Here is a 27,517-nt window from a genome sequence, read left to right on the forward strand (position 1 = left end):
TCGAAATCAATGAGCTCTAGTTTGAAGCATGAGACTGTTTTGGTGGCTTATCTTGCCTGTGAAGACTGACCCAGTAGCATTCGAGTGCGGGCTGTGAAGGAGTATATCATTGATTTGACTAATGGAACGATTACGCCCCTTCCCTGAACCAGTCGAGTCAGTCATTTGAGTTTGACCGAGATGAGACATCTTGTTCGTGAACAAACTAAATGTACAGATACACTAGTTGAATGAATCAGTCAAATGAATGAATCAGTCATCTTGATCATGTACGAGGATCTACTGACCGACTGAACGAGGAGGCATGTCGTTCATTCAGTTTGGCATGTGAGTCAATCACGTCCAACAAGGAGAGAAAGGGGTGAAATGCACTAAAGACAAGTTTACAGGTATGCACAAAACATAATCCCCAATTTATGAATGTGTAAAAATGACTGAATACCATACAGTCAAAATGACAGGAATTATGGGTGGAAATGTTGTGCTTTGGTGTACACTGCACAGTGTAACTATATATTTATTATATATTATCCGATTAACTTTTTCTACGTCTTGGTAAAAGTCAAGCCCAACTATTACAAAAATAAGTCCTGCTTTCTTGCTATTTGTGACAAAAACAGTTTTGTTGGTTAAAATCTATTATCTATAAGTGTCTTTGTAAATTTGTGTACTTGTTTAACTCTTTCTTTAAGGTTATCACTGGTTCTTCATCTTAGAAGAATATGGGCAAAGTTCCTTGCTGTATCACTTTTTTCTTGGTTCAGGGACTATCCAAAATAGTGGAAATGGCCTGTTTCCCAGTTTAACTGCAGAAAACTGGGGTGCAATTTTCCTGTCATAGAAGCTCATGTCAGCATCTATTCATGTTGGAAAAATACAGTAAACCGAATTTATTGGATTGCATGTGGTGTAAAATGTATCTTTGTATAAAAAATTTTAACTACTATGTCATGGTGCATGGCCAGTGTTATATTTGTCATTTTGCCTCAATTTGTCAGAAATATTAATAGCTTTAATTGTAAAAGATTGCACCAGTTTATTAGCCCTAACCGTAAAAGCTTCAGATACAACCAACAGAGCGACATTTGATTACCGGTAATTTCAACTCAGTCCAGCTGTCAGTCACAGCCACAGACAGCAAATAATTCTCAACTGTGTCTAGTTTTGAAGCAGTAATTGTCTGATTGGGATGGTCTGGTTTTCATTAGGACTTCCTAGAGTAGGAGAATGGTTGTACTAGCTCACAAATTGAGCAATTCCACACAAATTGAGTGAAAGTTGTCAGATTTCTGCCTGACAGTGGGCTCTATGTTTTTCACTACCATAATTGTGAAGTTTAAAATTAAACATAAATTAAAAAAAATCAGCATTAGTATATTTCGATACAATACCAAGTACTATCAAGGCCAATATTGCCTAAATTGATACCAATATTTCTATTATATATACTGTGTAAATTATATATATATATATATATATATATATATATATATATATATATATATATATATATATATATATATATATAAACACACACACACACACAGTATATATATGCTGTCCATTTAACGCACCGCTGTGTAGACAACAAACCACACTCGGGCTCCTTGAAGCTAGCGACAGAACAAGATGAGAATGCGTTCTTGTGTTCAAACACAGCTGGATGGAGCACAATTCCTAATGCAGGGATCTTAAGATGTGTTTAAATCTATGTTTTACTTGACACACTGACCTGAAAATGCTGTGTTTATGATGCGATGCAACCAACGTGAAATGCTCCAAAATCGTCCATCTGGCGCATATGTACTGTACATTGACGCGTCCTTGGAAAAGCCCTTAGAATAAATCAATCTGTGACAGATTGACAAATTCAATTGCAAAATGGATTGTTGTGAACTTTAGGCCAATGATAGGCTATATTATGTTCAATAATATGTAAATAAACAACACAGTATATCGTCTTCTTAAGCCACTTTTTTATTGTCTTATCAGTGCTTTCCTTCTCTGCCACAATAATGTAATGCATTTTAATCATCTGATAAATTATTTTTATAATATATATATATATATATAATTACTTAATGGCTATAATGGCTAAAAATGGTAGAAATATATAATATATTATAATTATAATATTTTCTGTGATGAAATTATGGCACATAATACATTACAACATGCATTTAAAAAATCATCATAAATATATTTACTTCATACTTTGGCTCAAAGAACTTGCAAGAAATTGGTTGGCCATTATTTGTTTTATTTAATTATTTGAATATGTATGTTAAAATGTTTATTTTTATACTATTAGTTAATTAGATGCATTTTTACAGGTATTAATCATGGATAAATGTATATGTATACATGCCATAAAATCAGCGGTAATGTTGTTATTGAAATTTGGATAAAATCCTCTGCTGTTTTACAGTTGATGTTTTTTTAATAATAGGATCAAATGGGCAGATTTAATTCAAATCAAACTATTTTGCAAGAGAAACTTAAGTGTACATTGCCAATGCATTATTAGAAAACAATTTCTATTTTCTATTTCTATTATCAAAACTATAACTTCCTCTGGCTGCCATTCAGTCTCTACAAGTATACCTGGCTGCAGCTTGCTGAATGGCCAGGTCCTTCAGTCTTTATCGTACACATGCTGGGTCTCACTCTGCCGGTTTCACTTTTGACACTGAAAGCTATTGAGCATTTTGGAGTGATGCGAATAGATACGGCAGCATGCCCATATTTCTCACACGCCTGGTTCATCGCTTGCGTGCAAAGTCTTCATTCTTTGTACAGTAAATGTAATGTAAATTATGCCTGGGACATGCATCATATGCAATGAATAAGCGTGCTCTGCTCCACACAGTTTGTTTAGTTTCTGTGTTAGGATGTGTATTCCAGTCGGGCGTCACCTCCTGAAAATTTATATGCCAATTTTAGCCACAGAAAGTGGAGAAAAACAAGTTTTGGACATTGTACAAGGGTGCTGGATTTGTTCCTGTCAGGCAGCAAATGCCCTAACCCCGCCCTCACCCTAATAGGAGCCTGTAAGGCTGAGTAGCCTGCCAGGAACAACTTGGGACACCTTTCTCCTATCGCGTGAAGTTTCAAGGAGTAAAAAAAAAAAAAAGGACACTGCGTTAATTGCATTATATTTGTTTTTTACTCGTTAAACGAAAAATATTAATTGCAGAAATTAACACGTTAAATTTACCAAACCTAATATATATATATATATATATATATATATATATATATATATATATATATATATATATATATATATATATATATATATATATATATATATATATATATATATATATATATACACATACACATACACATTTCAGCAGCCATATCACCCTGAAGCTCTAGATCAGTTGCCCACTGAAGCTAAGCAGGGTAGAGCTTGGTCAGTACCTGGATGGGAGACCTCCTGGGAAAAACTATGGTTGCTGCTTGAATAGCTGTTAGTGAGGCCAGCAGTGGGTGCTCACCTTGTAGTCTGTGTGGGTCCTAATGCCCTAGTATAGTGATGGGGACAATATACTGTAAAAAGGAACTGTCTTTTGGATGAGATGTTAAACCGAGGTCCTGACTCTCTATGGTCATTAAACAAATCATAGGACACTTCTTGTAACGAGTAGGGGTGTAACCCCAGTGTCCTGGCCAAATGAGGCAATCAGCATTGCCCCTGGCAATGGCAATCAACGGAGCCTCTCACTCACACCTGCAGTGGATTTTCCCATCAAGAGGAGAGGGATATAAATGCTGACAGGTGAATCAGAAGGGAGAGAAGGATCTAGAAAAGGCATGCATGAAACTAACTGCCTCTTCTGTTTGTTCTAATTTTAGGAAGCAACTGACTGCATCCAGCCTGCATTCATCTCTTCTTTGTGTAGCTCTACTGTCTGGTAGTTACCCGGACAAAGACTGAGCTGCTATTAGAACTGGCCCACTCCCATCCAATGGCCGAACATCTAGGAACAGAAAACACTACTCAGCGGATCCTTGATCAGTTTCATTGGCCTGGCATGGATGCAGAAGTTCGCCGGTTCTGCCAAAGCTGTGAAGTTTACCATCGGACTGCACCCCAGAAGCCACTGCCCACCCAACTGGTCCCACTTCCAATTATGGAGGTGCCTTTTGAGCTCATGGATCTCATTGGGCCACTGCTGAAGTCTGCCAGGGGACATGAACATATACTGGTCATCGTAGACTACACCACACAGTACCCTGAAGCCGTGCCACTCTGCAAGGCCACCTCACTGAACATTGTATGCAAGCTCCTGTAAGGCTGGCACCAGGATGTCTACGCCCAAATGGCACCATTTCCGGTAAAAGTCAAAGAAACTCTCACACAGAAGAGCATCTCCACCTGAGACAAAACACCCTACTGAGTAAGGACCATAAAACGCAAATCTCACTCACATCTGCTCCCTCTCTCACACCTCAGGTGACTTTAGAGTCACCAAAAACTAAGTTATGACTTATCCTATTCTGTAATGTAAAAGGTTTCTGATCATACATGTTTGGTATCATTCAAGAGGTCTCAGTGCAACTGGTAAAACGGTCTCATTCCCTTTCAGCAAGGTCAAATCACAAGTAAGATTTAAGAACTTAGTAAAATACTGTATTCTATCAGGGGCATGCCCCTCCCAGGTCTCTCACAGGAACCATATGCTGTATGCAGATTAGTTGTATTTTTTGTAAACATCAAACAACCTACTCAATTACAAGTTTCAAAGGTCTACTTACAACCCCCTAAATTGTAAACCAAATCCTGAATAACATCAAACAAACACGTCTGAAATAACAATAGAATCATTTGGTACTTAAGGAGAGATGGCAAAGGAGCTCTGGGAATCTGTAGTCAGATCTCCCGCACAATTGCTGTGTGTACTTTTCTCTACCAGGTATGCAATTCTTATTTCTTATGTTTTGATAAATGTTTGAATTTGACTTATTATTGTCTAATTGGAATTGATGAATGTCTATAATTTTACCTGGTAAATAAATTGTTACATTTGAATTTATTCTGATTTACTCTGAAATTATTGTCTTTAGTAGATTACGTTAAGTCCATCCCCTCAGCAGTCCGTCATTGAGCGTGTGCGGAACATGAGAGACTGAATCGAGAGGGTCATGCCACTGGTAAAAGAGCAGCATGCAAAGGAATGAACATACAACCTCCCTGCCCAGGCCCACGAGTTCAACACCGGAGACCGAGTCCTAGTTTTGGTGCCAAGCACGTCCTGTCAATTCCTGGCATCCTGGAATGGGCCCTATACAGTCACAGAAAAAGTGGGACCCATGAACTAACGGTTGAGGCAGCCGGGAAGATGGAGAGCTGAGCAGATCTACCACGTCAACCTGCTGAAGCAATGGGTGGAGACTGCTGGCTGCCCTGCCTTATTAGCCCGTGAAGAAACAAGGGTGGTAGATCTGGGAGAACATCTATCCTCGGCTCAGAAGAAAGACCTCAGGGCCCTGGTCCAGTGCTTCAGTAACGTTTTCTCGACAACCCCCGGGCGGACAAACGTTATCACCCATGACATCAGGACTCCACCAGGTGTGGTCATCCGGCAGCGGCCCTATTGGGTTCCGGAGTCTTGTTGACAAGCCATAGAGGAGGAAATCCAATGGATGTTAGACCTGGGAGCAGTATTGTAGTACTTCGAGACTGGTCTCGAGACCACTTTTTGAAGGTCTCGGTCTCGTCTCAGAATCGACCGCATTTTACTCAGTCTTGTCTTAGTCTTAGACAAAGAGGACTCAGGATTTTTATTTCAAGACCGGTCAAGACCACAACTGCAGGGATACAACTAAATTGCCTGTGCATTGTCTGATTTATTTGTTAACATCATTACTGTGATTGGATGTAAAACTTCCTGCTTCAAATGCAAGCAATAACATGACTCATTTCTAATTTGAAATTTTTGTTTCTGTTAATGTCTGTCACCCCTCCCCACCCCCCTTCACACGCACTCCAAGTAAGTGAATGCGGGAGACAGGAGAAGAAACTGTGGCTGTCTGAGAGATGTCAGCCAAATCTTCTGTAATACAATTTGGCTACCTAAACCAGTGTTTCCTAACACTGTGCCCACTAGTGTGCCATGAAAGATTGTCAGGTGTGCCATGAAAAATTATCAAATTCCTCAAAATAAAAAAATAAAATATGTTACGGTATTTCAATGAAGGTATAGAGACGGTAGAAGAGTTTTAAAGTTGCCAATTCAGTATATTTTCCATTACAAAGTATTTTATGCAACCAGTTTAAATATTTTTCCATCATAACATTATTGTTCTAACAAACTCTAGTCCGCTGTCAAACGCAACTCCTCACATGCCCACAAAATGATGCTTCATCATCACACTTGTAGTAAAAACATTTAGAAAGTGAACCGAATAAATGAATAGAATACAACAGGTGTATTGTTTTACTCAAAGACTAAAAGATGTTTATTTGTGCACAGCATAGAGTAACAGATGTTATGAATAGATGTGGCTTAATTGTCAAGTTTCTCTCATGAAACATAAAAAGAATAAGAGAAACCTCCTGGTTACTTGTGTAACCTCCATTCCCTGATGGTGGGAACGAGATGTTGTGTCGATGTAGTGACACTAGGGGTCACCCTTGGGAGCCCAAGACACCTCTGGTCTTTGATAAAAGGCCAATGAAAATTGGTGAGTGGTATTTGCATGCCACTCCCCCGGACATACGGGTATAAAAGGAGCTGGTATGCAACCACTCATTCAGGTTTTATGCTGAGGAGTCGAGACAAGGTCCGGACATTGCAGCGGGTAGTTCAACGTTGTGGCAGGAGGGACACAACGTCTCGTTCCCTCCATCAGGGAACGGAGGTTACGCAAGTAACCAGGACGTTCCCTATCTGTCACTCACTCCACGTTGTGTCAATGTAGTGACACTAGGGTTCCCAAAACGCCACAACTGGCTGAACTGTGTTACGTGAACTGGTGGTGTTTGACGGGCAGACAACTGTGTGCCTCATAGCCAGCGCACCAGGCCGACACGTAACCTCCCCCAACATAGTTATGAGTGTTGAACAGCCCTTTGGGGACAAGTCGACTACCCAAAAGATAGAGACAGGCTAGCCCAGTCGTGGCCTCTTTTCCCCTTCTTTTTTTCCACTCCCTAAAAAAAGGGGGAATATCTGACTGAGCCGACCAGGTCTAGTCGGGGGGTGTCCATCCCAAGGGGAGGACACCACGGAGACCACACCTTGCCCAGAGAGAGGGGGAGATATTTAAGTGGAAAATACGTCACATGGTCTTGCCGACCATGTGGAGAAGTCTCATGGTAGATCCTACCCAACGTTACTACAGACGTGGAGACTGTGGCAGAGGGGCTCTGCCCAAGAAAGACGCAGTTTGCCAACAGGGAAATTAATTAGCAGAAGATATATTTCGCATGGGGTTACCTTACAGGGAACCGCCACATGCGGAGCACCTACCCCAGAACAGGGCTCTTAGTTAGCACGTGTACTGGGCCGGCAGCAAGTCTCTCTGAAAACTCGACTGCCACAGGGCTCTGAGGAAGTCAACCAGGGAATGGAGTTTGTGAACACTACTGGGAATTAATGGCACACGTCTTCAGCTCAGAGGAGATGAAAGGCGCTATGTGCAAGCGATACACCCAGCCGGCTATCTTGGGCTTATCCGCTTGTATTGTGTGCCACTTCCTGGGATGAAACCGGTTCCACCCGGAGGTTGTAGAACCTCACAAAGGTGTTGGGTGTTGCCCAGCCCTGGGAGATAGGGGCAGCAAATGTCTGTTAGAGAGGCACCCCTGGCCAGGGCCCAGGAGGCCGCTACACCCCTGGTAGAATGGGCTTGTAGCCCTACTGGGGGCGGCACGTCCTGGGTGTGATATGCCATAGCTATGGCGTCAATGAGCCAGTGAGCGATCCTCTGCTTGGAGACAGCGCTTCCTTTCCGCTGTGCACCAAAGCAGACAAAGAGCTGCTCAGAGATCCTAAAGCTCTGCATGCGATCCAAATAGATGTGTAAAGTGCGCACTGGACACAGCAACAACAGGGCTGGGTCTGCCTCCTCCTGGGGCAGTGCTCGCAGGTTCACCACCTGGTCCCTAAAAGGTGTCGTGGGAACCTTGGGCACATAGCCCGGTCGGGGTCTCAAGATCACGTGAGAGTAGCCCGGACCGAACTCCAGGCATGTTTCACTGACAGAGAATGCTTGCAGGTCTCCTAACCTCTTGATGGAAGTGAGCGCAGTCAGGAGGGCAGTCTTCAAGGAGAGTGCCTTAAGCTCGGCTGACTGCAAAGGCTCAAAGGGGGCTCTCTGTAGACCCTGAAGAACTACAGAGAGGTCCCATGAGGGAATGAGGCGCGGTCTGGAGGGGTTCAGCTTCCTGGCGCCTCTCAGGAACCTGATGATCAGCGAACACCACTTAGCGAACAGATGCCACTTTTGTGCCCATTGCAAACAGCCCCCAGCCCGTTTTGGAGGCATCTGTCATGACCATGACGTGGCTGGAGACCTGCTCTAGGGGAACACCTGCCCGTAGAAATGAGAGGTCAGTCCAAGGGCTGAAGAGACAGTGACAGATCAGCGTGATGGCCACGTGATGTGTCCTGCAGCGCCATGCCCATCTCGGGACTCGAGTCTGAAGCCAGTGCTGAAGTGGTCTCATATGCATCAACCCGAACGGGGTGGCCACCGCTGAGGATGCCATATGCCCCAGGAGCCTCTGAAAGAGTTTCAGTAGAACCACTGTTTTCTGTTTGAACACCTTCAAACAGGCCAGCACCGACTGTGCGCGCTCATTCGTGAGGCATGCTGTCAATGAGACTGAGTCCAACTCCAAACCGAGAAAAGAAATGCTCTGAACCGGGAGGAGCTTGCTCTTTTCCAAGTTGAAAAAGCCCTAATCGGCTGAGGTGCGAGAGCACCAGGTCCCTGTGTGCACACAACATGTCCCGAGAGTGAGCTAGGATTAGCCAATCATCGAGATAGTTGAGAATGCGAATGCCCACCTCCCTTAACGGGGCAAGAGCTGCCTCTGCGACCTTCATGAAGACACGAGGGGACAAGGGCAGGCCGAAAGGGAGGACCTTGTACTGATACGCCTGACCCTTGAATGCAAACCAGAGGAAGGGTCTGTGTCGAGGTAGAATCGAGACGTGAAAGTACGCATCCTTCAGGTCTACTGCCACAAACCAATCTTGATACCGGACGCTCGCCAGAATGCGTTTTTGTGTCATCATCTTGAGTCTGTGTAAAGCCCAGTTCAGTGCTCGCAGGTCCAAGATTGGCCACAACCCCTTCTTCATCTCAGCCGGAGGGACAGGTTCTATCGCACCCTTCTGTAGGAGGGTGGCCATCTCTGCGCACAAGGTAGCAGTGTTTTCGTCCTTCACCAAGGTGAAGTGGATACCACTGAACCTGGGCAGATGCCTGGCGAACTGAATCATGTAGCCGAGTCGGACGGAACGGACCAGCCATCGCGACGGATTGTAAAGCGCAAGCCACGCATCCAAGTTCTGAGCGAGGGGGACCAAATTCCTTGTGACCACCCCCGGAACAGCCTGGGACGGGGGAGGAAGAGGCCTGTCACGTCGGGGGCGGATGTGTGCCACAGCTGGGCGCGCAGGGGCGGGGAAACCGCCGCTGGAGCGCCAGTCCTGCAAGGGAAAAAATGTGGACGGTGGTCAAGATGACGACCGTGCACACCAAGTATGTGACCCAGGGGAGGAGGAAACCGCTCTTTTGCTGAACTGTTGGGTACCGCAGCCACTTGGGCATGTGGCGAAATCAAATAAAAAGGCAACAAAAGATTCTCCACCCGGCCCTGCACCGGGGGATGGAGTGGTCTTACTACCAGCTCCAGTGCAGTGGGTTCCGTCAACCCTGGGTCGCCCATCTCAGGGGCGCTTTGATGACCTTCGTGGGTTCTTGGCAGCCGGCCGTGAGACAGGTGGCGTCTGCTTCCTGCGGTGGGCTCCGCGCCAAAGGGGCGGGCTGCGGCGGAGCTGGTGCAGTCACCGCAGAGGGATGCCCTTGGTGACGAGCAGACGGAGTGCGGGATCTTGAGCCATGCCGGGGCAGGATATGCCGGATAGCCTCTGTCTGCTGATTCACCGTCGAGAACTGCTGGGCAAAGTCCTCGACGGTGTCGCCGAATAGGGAGATAGGGTCAGCAAGGAACCATGTCTTGTCGGCCTCACCCATCTCGACCAGGTTGAGCCAAAGGTGGCGCTCCTGGACCACTAATCTGCCCGAGAGACCCTGTGACCTTCATCGCTCGGAGAGCAAGGTCGGTCGCCGAGCGCAGTTCCTGCATCGGATCTGGGGCAGCACTACCCTCGTGCAGTTCTTTTAGCGCCTTGGCTTGGTGGATCTGCAGGAGAGCCATGGCATGCAGGGCAGAGGCGGCTTGTCCAGCAATGGCAATGGAACCTACAGGGCTTGGACGGGAGCTTTGGGTGTCCGCGCCAGGTGGTGGTGCTCTTTCTTATGAAAGCAACTTTGCCATGGTCACGTTCTCGCAGTGAGAACATTAACCATCCACGAACGCTGCCTCCGTGTGGGTCGCACCCAGACACGAAAGACAGCGATCGTGACTGTCTGAAGTTGAGAGGTAATGACCGCAACCAGGAATAACACACAATCGGAAAGACATCTTTAAAAAGACGCGTCTTTAAAAAGACATTCCGTGTGTGCCGCTCTTTTAGAGAAATATACTCTTTCAGGAGAATATACTCTTTTTTCTGCCGAAGCACCCAGGGGCGTTCTCTGCAGTTCACCAGTGCCGCTGAAATGCGCCGTCAGATCCAGCAGAGGTGAATGAACAGTCAGCTCAGTAGACATCGACCGTTTGGTTCCGAAGAGAAAATCTGAATGAGTGGTTGCATACCAGCTCCTTTTATACCCATATGTCCGGGGGAGTGGCATGCAAATACCACTCGCCAATTTTCATTGGCCTTTTATCAAAGACCAGAGGTGTCTCGGGCTCCCAAGAGTGACCCCTAGTGTCACTACATCGACACAACGTCAAGTGAGTGACAGATAGGGACCTGTTACATACGATTACTAAAAGTAAATTCTCCTGTTTTAAACAAGTCCAAAAACACTGTGATTCGATGTGTAGATTCTGAGGTACTGTAATCTTCACTGAGTACGTTTGACATCTGAACCGGTGAATGGAGGCCAGGCGGCTGCTCTCGGGTCCTAGTGCCTGCCAGATCCAACCTATGTCAGTGCAACCTGTGTGTTTTTTTTCTCTCTCTATCAACAACGTGATTTTGACTCATACAGTAAACAATTAAATAAATAAATAATAAAAAAAGTATTTGCTGTGCCATTGCAAGAATCAATTTGCAAGAACAAATCTAAAAATTGGAAAAGACACAAATTTGTTTGTTTTTCATTATCCAATTAACGCTCTTGGCATCTGTGTCCTCATTATACAGCGTACCTATGTTACTTGCATTTTTTGCATAGCCGAATTTCAAACATTATGAGTTCATGCTACTAAGACAGACAGAAAACATGGACATGTTCTTGAAAAGGAAAACTATTGATGATGGTTATGTGAGATAGTGGTGTGCCATGGGATTCTTTAATGGTAAAAAGTGTGCCGTGGGAGAAAAAAGGTTGGGAAACACTGACCTAAACCACAAAGTTTTCATCTGCAAAAAAGCATCCAAAAGAAAATACACAACAGTATGTAAATTCTGCAATGCTATGCTTACCGAGACGGCTGGGACCACGTCAAACTTTTATCGGCACTTAAAAAGGAAGCATAAAGAAAGATAAGCTAAGTGTAAGTGATTCTAGCAAAGCTAGCTAGCTAACGTTAACAATCTGCCTCTTGCTGCATTCCATTCAACTTGGAAAGTTACTATATTGTTTAAGAAAAGACAGAGAAAAGTGAAGACTTAAGTATTGAATAATTGTTTGATATATTCAGTAATTAATGATGGTTTCTAGGGGAAGAGTAAAAATGTGATTGTTTTAGGTGGATGGTAAAACTTGGAAAAGGAGTGTTGAATAAAGATGGTTAAGTTGATTTCAGCTCATTAGTGTTTGTTTGTATTTGTATGCTCATAGGAAAGGAAAATTCTAATACATACAATTCACCTCTGCAATGCCTTTTGATTATTTTATCAAGACATTTCTCATGGTACACTGATACACACACACACACACACACCCACACACACATATGGCAATAAAAGAGGTGAATTGTTTTCTGTGGGTGTTTTTATGGGAATGTGGATCTTTCAGATCAATTTGAGGAGTGCCTATGGTTTGTATGTTCCACATTTTATCGTATGTGTGTCATGCAGTGTGGGACTCGCACTGGTCTGGTCTTGGTCTTGACTCGGTCTCACCCTGCCTTGGTCTTGGTCTCCACTTGGTCTCAAGCCCTCAAAGTCTTGGTCTTGTCTCGGTCTTGGTACACTCTGGTCTTGGTCTTGACTTGGTCTCAGTTTAGGTGGTCTTGACTACAACACTGACTGGGAGTCATCGAGGCTTCGAAAAGTCCATGGCCAGCATGATCATTATAGTTCCGAAGAGCGACGGCACCTACCGCTTCTGTAATGACTTCAGGAAGCTGAATGAGGTCTTGACATTTGATGTATACCCCATGCCCCACGTCGATGAAATGATAGATCAGCTGGGAAGGGCCCGGTTTATCTCCTCCCTGGACTTAACAAAGAGATACTGGCAAGACCCCCTGACTGCCAAGACAAGGGAGAAGACTGCCTTCAGCACCTCCTCAGGCCACTGGCAGTATCGGGTCCTTCCCTTCAGATTACACGGGGCACCGGCCACCTTCCAGAGAATGATGAGCATCATCTTGCGGCCCCACCAACAGTATGCAGCCACCTATCTGGATGACATTGTGATTCATTCAGAGAGCTGGGAGGTCCATCTGGATCACCTTGGTAAGGTGCTGTCAACTTTACGTAGAGCTGGACTCACCGCCAACCCTCACAAATGCCACCTAGGACTCTCAGAGGCACGATACCTGGGGTTCCATATCGGCCGGGTGGTCCTCCACACTCAGGAGGAAAAAGTAGCTACCATGAGAGACTTCCCACAACCCCGCTCCAAGAAAAATGTACATGCCTTTCTCGGGTTAGCGGGATACTATCGCTGTTTTATCCGCAATTTCTCCTCTGTGGCTTGCCCCCTAACAGACCTGACTAGAGAGGGGTGTCCGGAAAAGGTCATCTGGTCATAGGAGACAGGGAAGACATTCCAGTCACTGAAGTCGGCCCTCACCACCTCTCACGTCCTCCATGCCCCGGACTTCTCGCAGCCCTTCACACTCCAGACGGATGCCTCAGACACAGGAGTGGGAGCTGTCCTGTCCCACTGCTTGGGAGGGGAAGAGCATCCTGTAATCTACATCAGTAGGAAGCTGAACCTGACCGAAACCAAATATGCGGCTGTCAAATATGAGGCACTGGCGATCAAGTGGGCAGTCCTGGAGCTGCAGTACTACCTGCTTGGCAGATCCTTTACACTGGTAACAAACCATGCACCCCTTCAGTGGCGCTGGTTCCTTGCACTCCAGGACTTCCACTTCAAAGTCTAAAACCGGGCCGGGTCAGCAAATAGGAATGCGGATGGACTCTCACAGATGTTTTCATTCTGATCAGGTCTGGTAAGAAATTCCTCCCTCCTACCGTCCAGTATATGTAACAGAACCTGTTTGCCCTACAGAACAAGATCCTCTGCCTCGATGCCCGAGACGCTCCAGCCGATTCTCCATACCCAGCGCACATTTTGCCCCTACCAGCACGAGCTCCCCGTCACCTCACAAGCTTCTTCACTGTTTACTTCCTACTCTAATAAGTGTGTGGAATTAATAAATTTGCCCTCCAGGGGTTGTTCACTCACCAACCTATCTTGTGTCTCTCCTTGGCCCGCTACAATATATATACTGTATATGTAGTATATCTATTATTATGTTAGGATCAATCCTTTCAATACACATCAGTACTGGAAGTAAGGATAATTTAGGATCGAATCGCCTCTCCATAATATAATATGGTTTTTTTTTCTGATTGCTGGTGCATGCAATTCTGGAAGGTATATGTACAGTAGATGAGTAGGTGATATGAAATAAAGTTATGAAGTTGATGTGCTGCAGTGTGAAATGTTATAACCTGTCTAAAATGTTTACTCTCTTCCAGCTCTTGTGAAAGCAGTTGACTGTCCACTAGAACCCTCCTCACTTCACATGAATCACTTGAATTATACATTTTATTGACTTGAATTTAGGGACGTTTACTGTTCACAAATGTTCACATACCTTGAGGTGCTTTCAGAGTTTGAGATCTGTTCCTTTAAGTCTTATGTGTGATTTACATTTGGGGATATTGGCTCAATAAAAATAATAATAATAATAATTATATATATATATATATATATATATATATATATATATATATATATATGTGTGTGTGTGTGTATATATATATATATATATATATATATATATATATATATTTATAAAGAGGGATAATTATCTAGTCAGCGTATGGAAGTGAACCGTGCTCAAGTTTCAGTGAAAGCAGCTGCTTCTCAGATTAATTTACCTTCAACCAAGAAAGTGAAAAGCAAGAGCAGTTTAACAGCTTATGAAGTGTCAAACGACTAAGTTTCATTTAGTCACCCACAATCAACATTTCACTAATGCACTGCTTGATATTGTATTAGATGTTTATCTATCAGTCATATATTTTCATTTTGTTGAGGAATTAGATATGTAAAACCACACCAAGTGTCTCTGCCCTGGTAATTCCAGATCTTTTTCACAGTAGCGCCATCTTTGATTTTGACGGGAATGAAAAAGAGGTTGTGAGGGATTGACTTACTGTCTTTTGTTCACAAGATATGTTTATTTAAAAATAACTTTAGTAACACTTTCTATGAAGCCCATATTTATAATGTATTGTAAAGGCATTATAAATGTATTTTACTGAATTTATAATGTCTCATAATACACCTTGTAATAAGTTATAATGTCTCATAAATAATTATAACTTCAGTTATATGACATTAAAAGACTTCCCCTATTCAAAGTTATACTTAATAGTATAATGCATTATAACACAAGCAGCATCCAATTTTAATACAGCAGAAGTTAATAAAGTTAATCGTATAAGTCACCACCATTAATGGAGCACCAGTGGAGAGAGTCAGCAGCTTCAAGTTCCTCGGTGTCCACATCACTGAGGAACTCATATGGTCCATCCACACTGAGGCCGTTGTAAAGAAGGCTCATCAGCGCCTCTTCTTCCTGAGATGGCTGAGAAAGTTTGGAATGAACCGCCACATCCTCACACGGTTCTACACCAGCACTGAAGAGAGCATCCTGAATGGCTGCATCACTGCTTGGTACGGAAATAGCACCGCCCACAACCGCAAAGCCCTGCAAAGAGTGGTACAAACTGCCAGACACATCATCGAAGGTGAGCTTCCCTCCCTCCAGGACATATATACCAGGCGGTGTGTGAAAAAATCTCGGAGGATCATTAGAGACTCCAGCCACCCAAGCCATGGGCTGCTCTCACTGCTACCATCAGGCAGACGGTATCGTAGCAACAGGACCCACACCAGCCGACTTCATGATAGCTTCTTCCCCCAAGCAATCAGACTTCTGAACTCTTGATCTCTCACGATCAATATACATCAGCACTGCACTTTATTAATTTTATTATCTCACACTGGACTGTCATAAATTCTCTCTTAACAACACACTGGCAACTGACTATCAGCCGACAGCCTGAATGTCAATACAGTACAATACAACCTACTGTATATTTGATCTATACTATATATACTATTTTTATTGTATAATGTGTATTCTATATTGTGTGTATGTGTATTCTATATTGTGTGTATTGTATACTGTACATTGTATATTATTATTTGTATATTGTGATGTAATTATGTGTATATTATATATGTAAATTGTGATGTGTAAATCTGTTTATTGTAAATTGGTATATGTCTCATCACTGTCATGACTTCTATGTTGCTCGGAACTGCACCCAAGACTTTCACCCACTATTGCACTTGTTTATATGGTTGTATGACAATAATTTTGATTTGATTTGATAAGTGCTGTATAGTGTAAACAGTCAAAAGGCTTTATGATGTGATCATATTAAAATATGTCTTTGCCTGCTTCAAGTAAAGTTACAAAAGCAGTATCTTCTTATAAAAAGTCATAACATAAACTTGTAACCTACATTACAAGTCAAACTTATATAATGGAATTTATTTATAAAATAAGTCACCAAATAAGATGCACACAAATTAAAGTTTATTAAATAGAGTCCAGTATAGAATCAGTTCTATTTTTGTTTTTATTCTTGGGTGTGTTTACACCCAAGAAGATTGACTACATGTGTGATCAACATACATATTTTCTGATATATTTTAACCTTGTAGCTTTACAAGAGTTATTTTGTAATATCTCAAAATTTACATTGAATTACATTGTGTGCTATTTTGTATTTGTGCATGTGAAATGTTTATAACTTCCAGCATGACTTGTAATGTCTTATAACCAATTAAAAACATCTTATGGATGTTTATAAGAAGATATCACTTTTGTCACTTTACTTAAAGCATACCTATTATATAAATATGGGCTTCATAGAAAGTGTTACCATAACTTTCTTCAGGGGATAGATTATCCAGATTAAAACGCAATGAGGGCTACATTTTTTCCATATTTTTCTTACCTAACACTTTTATTGTAACTAACATGTTAACATGAAAAACAAAACACTGTTAATAATGTGTGTTGGTTTACATTAAAATAGTCAGGGGTATTTAATTAATATTGTTTTAAGGTCTAGTCATAAATTCCTTTTTAAGATCTGTCTAAAGAACAAAACTGACCAAACACCCTCAAATAACCAATAGGTTTCAATTAAATTTACTTTAAAAATAAACACATACAATGTAGGGTTATTGTTTATGAAAACAGAGGAAGTACATTTAGATCTGCTAAAGTCTGTATATTTTTGACAATATTAACCCACATAAGAAAACAATGGCAATCTAACGTAGAACTGTCTTTTTCTATAAAATAATGAAAAAATCAATGCCTGTTCTTCCTTTCTCTTTATTATCCTCCCATTCAGGAGGGAAAATGAGCCTTTTCTCATCCTGCACATATGGTGAATTTGTGCAAGAGACAGATATTTGTGCAGATAATCATTGGTAAGCGGAAAACAAACTGATTTGATGATGTTCGGGATTGAGAACTCTGACACATGTCTGATTATAGAACCTAACACGAACAGGATTTGCAGGTTTAATGACGCTTCACATTAAAACTTAACGAGCACGACTGACCCTGAACAGATGAGAAATTCCAGTTTAACACTTGAAGAATGGAGAATAAAAGCAAATGTTTATGTGTATTTTCTTTAAAGGTTTGGTTTTCATCACTGATTTATCTTTTGTTGAAAAATATTGTGCAATGAGCTGACATCACTTCTGTAAAAGCTGTGAATTATTTTGATAAGTCTGTAGTTTTGACTGCACCTGCTAAGCAATTTGCATAAATACATTTGACTGAATAAGATGCAATAAAATGTTCTCACCTAAAAGTTGCTGGTTCATGTTTTGAAGAGCAGTGTAATTGAACTATGCCCAAACAAGCTTAAACACTCGTGCTCCAGTCTGGAACTGGACCACGGATCAGTTTTGATGACCGCTGATGCTGTAGCACACGGTCACTTTTGCACACAGAGCTGTTAAACTCACTGCTGAGTTTTGTGCAGAGAGTAGTTCAGTTTCCCAGTTTACTGTGCTGGAAATTAGTGAAGTCTGTCAATTCATGACTGGTGTTTGATTTCAACCATGACCTTTTAAAAGCTAATTTCTGCAGCAATATCTCCTAATGCAGCCAAAGCACCTTCTGCATCTAAACAGGCTGTGAAGGAAGTGAACATGGTGAGATCTGTCAGCACGTCTGAGAGACTCTGTGCTGGAACACAAAAACAATTTTCACACGCTGACCTCTGTATATTCATCACCTATTAACTTCACATGCAGCCGCTCAACTTACCCACAGACTCCAGCAGGAAAAGTCTTTGTTGGCCCTCATGCACTCAGATATGAGACAAAGGCAGGCCTACATACAGTCATAAAGCCTGACCAATGCCTACATACAGTCATAATGCCTGTTAACAACGTCCGCACCAAAATCAAACAAAGGGAGTCCAAAACAGACTACAGATCCCATGAAGCCTTGCTCACTTTACACCTATGTGTGAAATTCTGAAGGATCGTACTCTTAACTCCTATTGGATGAGGCGCACGACAGAACGTGTCCCTCAATCATGATGTCATCGGGAGTATAAAAACCTCTGAGATATTTCTGGGCGTTGCTTCCAGCGACAGTATGTGCCTCGTCTAGATGCAGCTTTGCTGCTCCCAGGTGTAGCCTTGTTGCCCAAGGAAGTAACATATTTACCTGAAACTTTGGCCATACAATCTCCATCTCACTGGACGAGTTGAGAGTTCTCCTTCTTCAACTGAGTCGACTTCACTGGTTTTCTCCGCCGACCTGCCGAGAATCAGCTGCCATACCGCCCACCGACAGAGTGAGGAAATGGCCTCCCGTCATCACCTGAGCTTCGAGGAACCGAGTCGGAGTCAAACGACAGATGAACACACATTCTACCCACGTCCTCACACGACTCAAGTAAGAGGTTTATGTCTGGACAGAGACAGATTATTATAGTGTGTTATTCTTGTGTATCAAGGTTATTGCTTGTACAGTTTATGGACCGCCGAGTCCACTCATTGCTGCTAATAATACTCAAAGGTATTACTGTAACGTACTGTTACCATGAATGAGATTTGCTGTGTTTTTGTCCAACCACGTTGGATTGTTTGTGCATATCCGCCATCACGGGTGAGACCGGCACAGAGTTTATCCATTAAAGAACTGCGGCGGACGGATTCTGAGCCGTTCATCACGTCTCTGAGTGATAAACTAACAGTTGCCTTCTCTTCCAAAATCGCTAAAAATGGCTTTGGTGCCGTCACTCATCTCTCTCTCTCGTACTAACTGCACACACACACCCGACCCCTCACAAACATACCCGCACACATATTTGGTGAACAGATAACTTGGCGATAGAGTCCAGCTTTGTCCCTAAGCTATCGTACCAGCGGAGACACGTGTCTTTCCAGTCTATCCGCCCACATTCACAGCCACCTTCTCTGGCCGGAAACCTCGCATGATGTACTCTCCACATCTGACATTTTGTGCGCTCCAATCCTTACACACACACACACAAACACACACACACACACACACACACACACACATACCTTCCTCTCATGTATTATAGGCTTATTTGTTACCATATCTAATCATGTTACTGTTTAGTTTGTAGTTGGAAGTCGGAAGTTTATTGACTGCATTGTAGTGATTATTAATTTATATTACTGCATCAATAAAGACAAGTGTTTTGGTATTGTTCTGCATGCACCTGTGTCAAGGGCTGGCAGGGGATGTCAGTGCTCGGATTCAAGCCTTCATTGTTTACCTTTTGAATGTCGATGTTCTCTGGACGTCAACTTTCCTAAGAGAAAAATCCTATAGTGAGACTGCTATACTGTCTGGTTATTAGTCCCTGATTCCAGGGTGGTGCCCTGGTGACATTAATCCTTATTAATATTCTACTGATTTTGATAATTGATAATTATCTTTGATGGTTGTTGATATGAAGGATCAATAAGCCAATGTTAATTCTAATCAATGTTCTATTGATTTTATTACTTAATAATTATCTTTGATAATAACTAATATTCTATTGAATTTGATAATTGATGGCTATCTTTGATGATTGTTGATTTAAAGGATTAAAAATCTAATGTTGATTCTAATCAATGTTCTACTGATATTAATAATTAATAGTTATCTTTGATAATTATTAATTATTGTTAATAACCAAACCCGCTCCTGAACGAAGTGGCCAACAGTCTTGATCACTGAAGCTTGCATTCATTGCTACAATTCATATGTTAATTCGTTCAGTTATATTACTTTTATATATATATATCTCTTTTCTTTTTCCTTAAACTTTTACAATAACGGTCACATCCAGAAAAACAATGGAAGCATTATTTCCTTGCATTTAATAGTTTCTTTTGGTAGGCTAAAACAACCGCAAACAATATTTTTTTTTACGGGCCCCAGGTTATGTGCCTCTACAAAATGTATTTTCCAAATGTATTACCCCCTCATCAAACTTTTCTTGGTATGTAGTTGATTTGTTCCATTCAGAAACTACAGTATATTACATTGGAAAGTAAAAGTTTGCTTTTGAAAAAGCTGTACTGTTGTACAGTCATAACCCAAAATGTTCTCTACTTAATGAAAGTTTTCTTTAAAAATAGGTTCTTCCAATATTCATTTATTCTTCTGGTTTATCAAAACATCTCTAGTCAGCACAAGTTCCGATTTCAGTGTTTTGTGTGGTTGTGCCTGTGGTTCTGTGTTGATAACAGCTCAGACTTTTATAGCTCCATGAAGGATTGATGTTCCGTGTCTCTGTCAGCTTCCTGTATGTGACATTTATCCATTTGATCTATCTGATCTGCATGCTGTTCTTACTAGAGAGGATGCCACAGGATGGTGCGTTTCAGGTCGTGGTATCAGGTGGCTGAGCCAAACAGGTGATTTAGAGGAGCCCCGCGGCCGCCACTCTTTGAAGCTCCTCTCTGAGGTCAGCACAGTCAGATGGCCGCAGATGTTGCAGTCAGTCTGGGCACTGACATGCAGGATGTGTCCGGCATGTCTGGATTCCTCCAGCCCCCCGTGCAGGTAATTGATTTCAGGGCAGATGCCCTGCGCGCTGAGTGTTTAGTGTGCACAGGCCGGCCCGTGGTGTGCTGTCAATGCTAATTCAATTAGAGACGCAGGAGTGTGACTAACTGCAACTCAGCAAGCACCTTTCCATATGTGTTTTCACCCCTCTCACCCACCAAAGGCTTAAACACACACACACACACACACACACACACACACACATACACTTTATATTGACTTCTATTGTTTTTATTTTTAGTTATTTATGTTTGCTGAGTCATTCCCTTCGCATTCTTTTAGCCATTTTGCACAAACACCTCATTAAACACTTTAGCAAAAAAACAAAACAAAAAAACAAAAACAAATCAAGGTTAGTTTGTCTTTTTTATTGTCTTTGCTCTCCTGTGTTGTAAGATTTGAGCAGAAATAGTTTGTGCAGGAGAGGCAGTGCACAAAATATGGCATATTGACATGACAAACACTTAATATTGTGTCAAAGCTACATAGGCAATAAATACAGATATTGTACTGTGCTGTGTTTAAATAAGTTCATGTTTCACTGTAACAGCTCCCCAGCTGGATCATGTCCACAGACATTCTTCTCTAATTTGCTGGTTTTCTATACAAATATTTCCTTGAAAATATATATATATATATATATATATATATTTTTTTTTTTTTTTTTTTTTTTTTGGTAATCAACAACAGCACGTTTAACATGAGTTTATATTCAAATACTTTTTGTTTGTTGTGTTTGTGTAGTTTCTACAATGGTTTCCAGTGTGACCAGAAAAAGCAGACAGGAGTAGGGAGCTGTCATGGTGCTGCCCATTGCCTGCTCAGGAAAGCTGTGGATAATCACCTTTCCAAAAATTTTACATATATGTATGTGATTAATTGCAAATTTTGAAAGTGCTGAAATTTGACTGCATGGATGCATAAACACAAAAAATGGTGCAGAATATTAAATAGACAGAATGTATGAGAGTCTGAAATGTGCATGTCAATATGAAGAAAGCCAAATCCTGGACATTTATAGGCAATTTTGAAATCACGGCTGGACGCTTTTTTCAGGTCAAAAAAAGAGGACATGGAACATTGAAAAATGTCATTAAAAATATGTCTTAAAATTATTTGTATTTAAAATGATTTGTCTTTAGGCCCCCACAGAGCAAGCCAAAGGCAACTATGGCAAGGAACCCCAAACTCGGGGGGGCCTGGGTAGCTCAGCGAGTATTGACACTAACTACCACCCCTGGAGTCGTGATTTCGAATCCAGGGTGTGCTGAGTGACTCCAGCCAGGTCTCCTAAGCAACCAAATTGGCCAGGTTGCTAGGGAGGGTAGAGTCACATGGAGTAACCTCCTCGTGGTAATGATTAGTGGTTCTCGCTGTCAATGGGGCGCATGGTAAGATGTGCGTGGATCGCGGAGAGTAGCATTAGCCTCCACATGCGGAGTCTCCGCGGTGTCATGCACAACGAGCCACGTGATAAGATGCGCGGATTGGCTGTCTCAGAAGCGGAGGCAGCTGAGACTTGTCCTTCACCACCCGGATTGAGATGAGTAACCGCACCACCATGAGGACCTACTATGTAGTGGGAATTGGGCATTCCAAATTGGAATAGAAATAGATTGACAATAAATATTATCATACTACTTAAGCTCTATTAAATTTGTCATAGGCTACATTAAAGTGAGGGAATATAATTATTATTTTTTTTGTTAAACTTATAAATATCTATATTTTGTATTTATTGTTTTTACATGTGTTTAGAATAGGTCTACTGTTTATAATTACAAAAATGCCATAGTTTGTTTAATAGACAGGCAAATGTAAAATATATTAACAATATCTCTTTCATTGTTAAAAGTGTGTGTGTGTGTGTTGGGGGGCGGGGGGTTGGGGCATTCATCAAAAAAAAGGTTGAGAACCACTGCTATAACTCACTGTGTGGAACTGATTGGGAGAATTATTGTATGTGTAAAGAAACAAAAACCTAAAAAAAAAATACAAAAAATACAACAAAAAAAATAAATTATTATTGCCACATGTGCAGCCTGTTAAGAAAACCTTTAAGTTTTTGTTAACTAGTCTGCTGGATGCAGCAGAAAAATTAACAGTAAATACAGTGAAAGTCTTCAGTAGAAAAGAAGCCATTTCTCTTTTATACAATTTTATTTTTTGTTCACTTTAGTTGTAATAGGATATCAGTCCACTTTTCAATCACATACAGTAGTCATTTTTTGGAACCCAGTCAACTTAAATATTTATTTATAATTTTTTATATTACAAATGCAAATTTTTATTGTTGTAATTTGTAAAATAATAATAATAATAATTTCATTTTATTATACAATAGTGGTGAATTTCCATTGTAATTTCTTAAGGCTTTTATTTTGACGGACTGCTCCAGGAAGAGTGCTTGTAGGCTATTTCAGAGTAGTTTAATTCACTTCTCATTCAACATCTGGTGAAATGCGCATCCAGTGCCGTTCTCAATGCATGTTATAAGCGAACTGAACTACTGAGCATCTACATCTGAGATGAAGTTTGTGTGAAGCACCCACATATTGCATGCTCGTTCAGGGAAGCACGCTGCGCATGCAGACTGTATATTTATTTATTAAACACAGCCTTTTGCAATTCACAAAGCTATTGTATGTCTTCAAGAGTCTTTGAACAAAATGCATGAGTTATATGGACTACTTTAATGGTGCTTTAAAGGTTCTTTTATGTCATCCTTTGAGATTTACAGTAACAATCATAACTAACATGTGGTATCGGATTTGGATTGAGCTCTTCAATACACGATTCAGGAAAAACGTCAGTATCAGAGCCGATACCGATCCAGGTAACAGATTTGTGCATCCCTACTCAGGATATGAATTCCGAGGATGAGATAGGGAAACAAATGGAATAATATATGTGTAGATGCCATACATTTAATTTTGAAGCAGAGTTATAGAATGTGAGAAGTGTTTTCGATTACGTCGGACATGACTAATGCAGTATATCAGTGAGTTAAGGGATGAGTCTTTAGTCTAGACTTAAACTGAGAGTGTGTCTAAGTCCTGAACAATTCTAGGAAGGCTCTTCCATAGTTTAGAAACCAAATAGTAAAAAGATCTACCCCCTTTTATGAATTTTGATATTCTAGGTACTATCAACAGGCCAGAATTTTGTGACTGTAGTAAATGTGATGGATCATAGCATGATAGAAGGTCCCACTTAGGTCGTACTTAGGAGCTAAACCATTCAAAGCTCTGTAAGTAGTTAGCAGAATTAAAAAAAAATATGTGAAAACTAACAGGCAGCCAATGTAGTTATGATAAAATTGGGCTAATATGTTCATATTTCTGACGACCAAAGCAATGCATTATAATAACAAAAATACATTTATATTCGACTGTGTCAACTTAATAGGCCTACCACACAACTACATAAAAAACTTGCACAACCAATAATGATACGAACATCCTTTTAAAAAGATTTCTCTGTTAATAGCACATGCAAGCAACAGCAGCCCCACAAAGGAGTAGATTGCTTCTGTATACAATTGTATCAATCAAATGATAAAAAGAAGAACCTTGCATACATTGTGACATAAGTGTCAGATTCAAAACTCCACTTATACAAAAACGCATTCTCAAGCTTATCCATTTTCCTGTTAAGTGCTCTTGCTTCATCACGAGTGGTTATATCCTGTTTAGTATCATTGGCTACGTTCAAAAGAGACTGGGTCAAAGCTTTGGTAGCTTGAGCATGTGCAGACCATCTTGCGTCAAAAAGACTTTTCAAACTCTCTATCCTTTGATTTTAATTTGGTTGTAGCACTGCAGTTACGATCTGCGAAAGGGAAGGCGATCATGATGTAAACGTAAAAAGTATCTGAACAAAATTAAAGAAATCCTCTGTCTCAAAGCAGTGAATTAAACTGTTAACACCCACCACATTTAGAGTGTGGGCAGTGCAAGGTACCATTCAGGGCCGGAGTGGCTAATCAGGCGAATTCTGGGTGGGCTGTTCATAAATTGGGCCGGCAGCGGCACAAATATTGGCTTCTCACAGTAATACTTGCGGTAATAAGAGCCGAATGATTCCTCACCGGCTTTTCGCCAGACCGCTCTCTCTTTTTCCCTCCTGTGTGCGCACGCATGCAGGAATATCATCGCTCACCAGCACTCCCCAATCTTGAACGCTGATAGGGGTTGAGAGCAGCGGCCCCTCCCGAATCCGAAAATTTGTAGAATCCAGATTTATTTTAGAAAACGAGTCATCAACTGACATAATTGCAAGTTTGTCCACAATGGAGAGCAGAATGAGAAAAGGGGGAGCGGAAAAAAATACGACGAATTAGAGGACCAGGCAGCCCAATGTGTTAAATTAACAGACATGTTTCAAAGTCAAAAAAGTTTGCAGCTGATGACTCAAGACTGGTGCAGTGGTGACAGTCGGTGCTAAAATCATGTATGCCTATAAAGTAGAATTAAATTCACTAAAGTCTGTGTTGGCCATATAGGCCATACAGAAATCTGACATATGACACGAAGTCCATGTAAAATACATACATGGAGACATGCAATATATGGTTTTAACTGATTTAATGCATAATTGTGCATTAACACATATTTCAAAATATCAAAATCATATATTATTTATAATATACTATTATTTTATTTAAAATATGCATATATTAAATGCTTTTTTTCTAATATTTTGAAATTTTTATATCAGTGAAACTGTTTATATGCTTAATCTCATTCAGGCTTATATTACAATGCTGTGAAAAAGTATTTGATTTCTTCTGTTTTTGTGTATATCTCATACTAAATTGTTCAAAATTCAAACAAAATCTAACATAAAACAAAGGCAGTCTGAATAAACACAAAACACAATTTTTAAATGATAATGTTATTTACTGTAGCAAAAAAAGTTATCCAATACCAACTGGGCCTGTGTGAAAAAGTATTTGCCTCCTTAGTTACTAAATCCCCAAATTTATGAAACTGCATTCATAATGGGGTTCAGCTGGACTAGACACCCCCAGGCCTGATTACTGCCAGCTCTGTTCAATCAAATCAACACCTAAATAGAACTTTTTCAGCAGCATGAAGCTGGATAAAAGGTCTCACCCAGTAGCACCCGATGCCAAGGTCGAAAGAAATTCCAGAAATGATGAGGAAAAAGGTGATTTAAATACATCAGTCTGGGAAGGGTTACAAAGCTATTTCAATGGCTCTGGGACTCCAAAGAACCACAGTGAGAACCATTATCTCCAAATGGAGAAAACTTGGCACAGTAGTGAACCTTACCAGAAGTGGCCAACCTTCCAAAATTCCCCCAAGAGCCAGCGACGACTCATCCAGGAAGTCACAAAAAAGCCAAGGACAACATCCAAGAGGACCTCTCTCGCATCAATAAAGACCACTGTTCATGACTCATTAAGACACTGGCCAATAATGCCATCCATGGAAGAGTGGCGAGGTAAAAACCACTGCTAACCCAGAAGAACATTAAGGCTCATCTGAAATTTGCCAAAACACACCTTGATGATCCTCAAACCTTTTGGGAGAATGTTCTGTGGACTGATGAGTTGAAAGTGGAACTGTTTGGAAGACAGGGGTCCCGTTACATCTGACGTAAATCAAACACAGAATCCCACAAAAAGAGCACCATACCTACGGTCAAGCATGGTGGTGGTAGTGTGATGGTGTGGGGATAATTTGCTGCTTCAGGGCCAGTGTGAGTTGCAATAATTGAGGGAAACATGAACTCTGCTCTCTACCAGAAAATCCTAAAGGAGAACGTCTGGTTATCGGTCCATGGGTTGGACCTCAAGCACAACTGGATTATGCAGCAAGACAGTGATCCAAAGCATAGGAGTAAGTCCACCTCTGAATGGCTCAAAAAAGCTAAATTAAAGTTTTAGAGTGGCCTAGTCAAAGTCCTGATGTGAACCCGATTGAGATGCTGTGGCAGGAACTTAAACGGGCAGTTCATGCTCGAAAACCCTCCAATGTGGCTAGCCTACTTAGCTTTGCTTATTCTTATTCTCATACGTTCATCGTTTTATCCTTTGTCATTTTACCACATGTTTCGGGTTTTTCCACTTTTCTACTGTTTCATCTGTGTATATTTTACCTGTTGCTGCTGGCACCTAGCTCAAGTCTGTGTTTGTAGCCTGCTAGCTTTTTTAACATCGCTTATCTATCTGTTTTCAGCTTTTAATCCTTAACATCTGCCATTTTTCAGTAAGCATCAGGTTTCCCCATGCATTATCCTCTTATCGCAATTCAACTGCGTGCATTTTCCACGTGCATCAACTTTCTATTTTTGTTGCAATTAAACTGCACACATTTTACAGCGCGCACATGTTTTTCTTCTCTGTGTTACATGGATTATGGCATCGATCTCAAAGCACCGCTTATCAACAACAAACAATTGCGTGAGGGATTCACATCGATCTCAAATCCTCACCGCTCAGGAACAACCAACAACAACAAACAATTGCGGTAAGTCATGGCATCCGCTCGTGTTATTTCTTCCTGCATGTCACATGTTTACTATAGCTTCTTCCGTCAGCAGTGAGGGATTTACATGTGATAAATATAAGGAATTAGTCAGGCTGATGGAGAAGGTTAATGAGCTAGAGACACACAT

This window comes from Myxocyprinus asiaticus, chromosome 27 (assembly GCF_019703515.2).
Source record: "Myxocyprinus asiaticus isolate MX2 ecotype Aquarium Trade chromosome 27, UBuf_Myxa_2, whole genome shotgun sequence".
Taxonomy (NCBI): Eukaryota; Metazoa; Chordata; class Actinopteri; order Cypriniformes; family Catostomidae; genus Myxocyprinus; species Myxocyprinus asiaticus.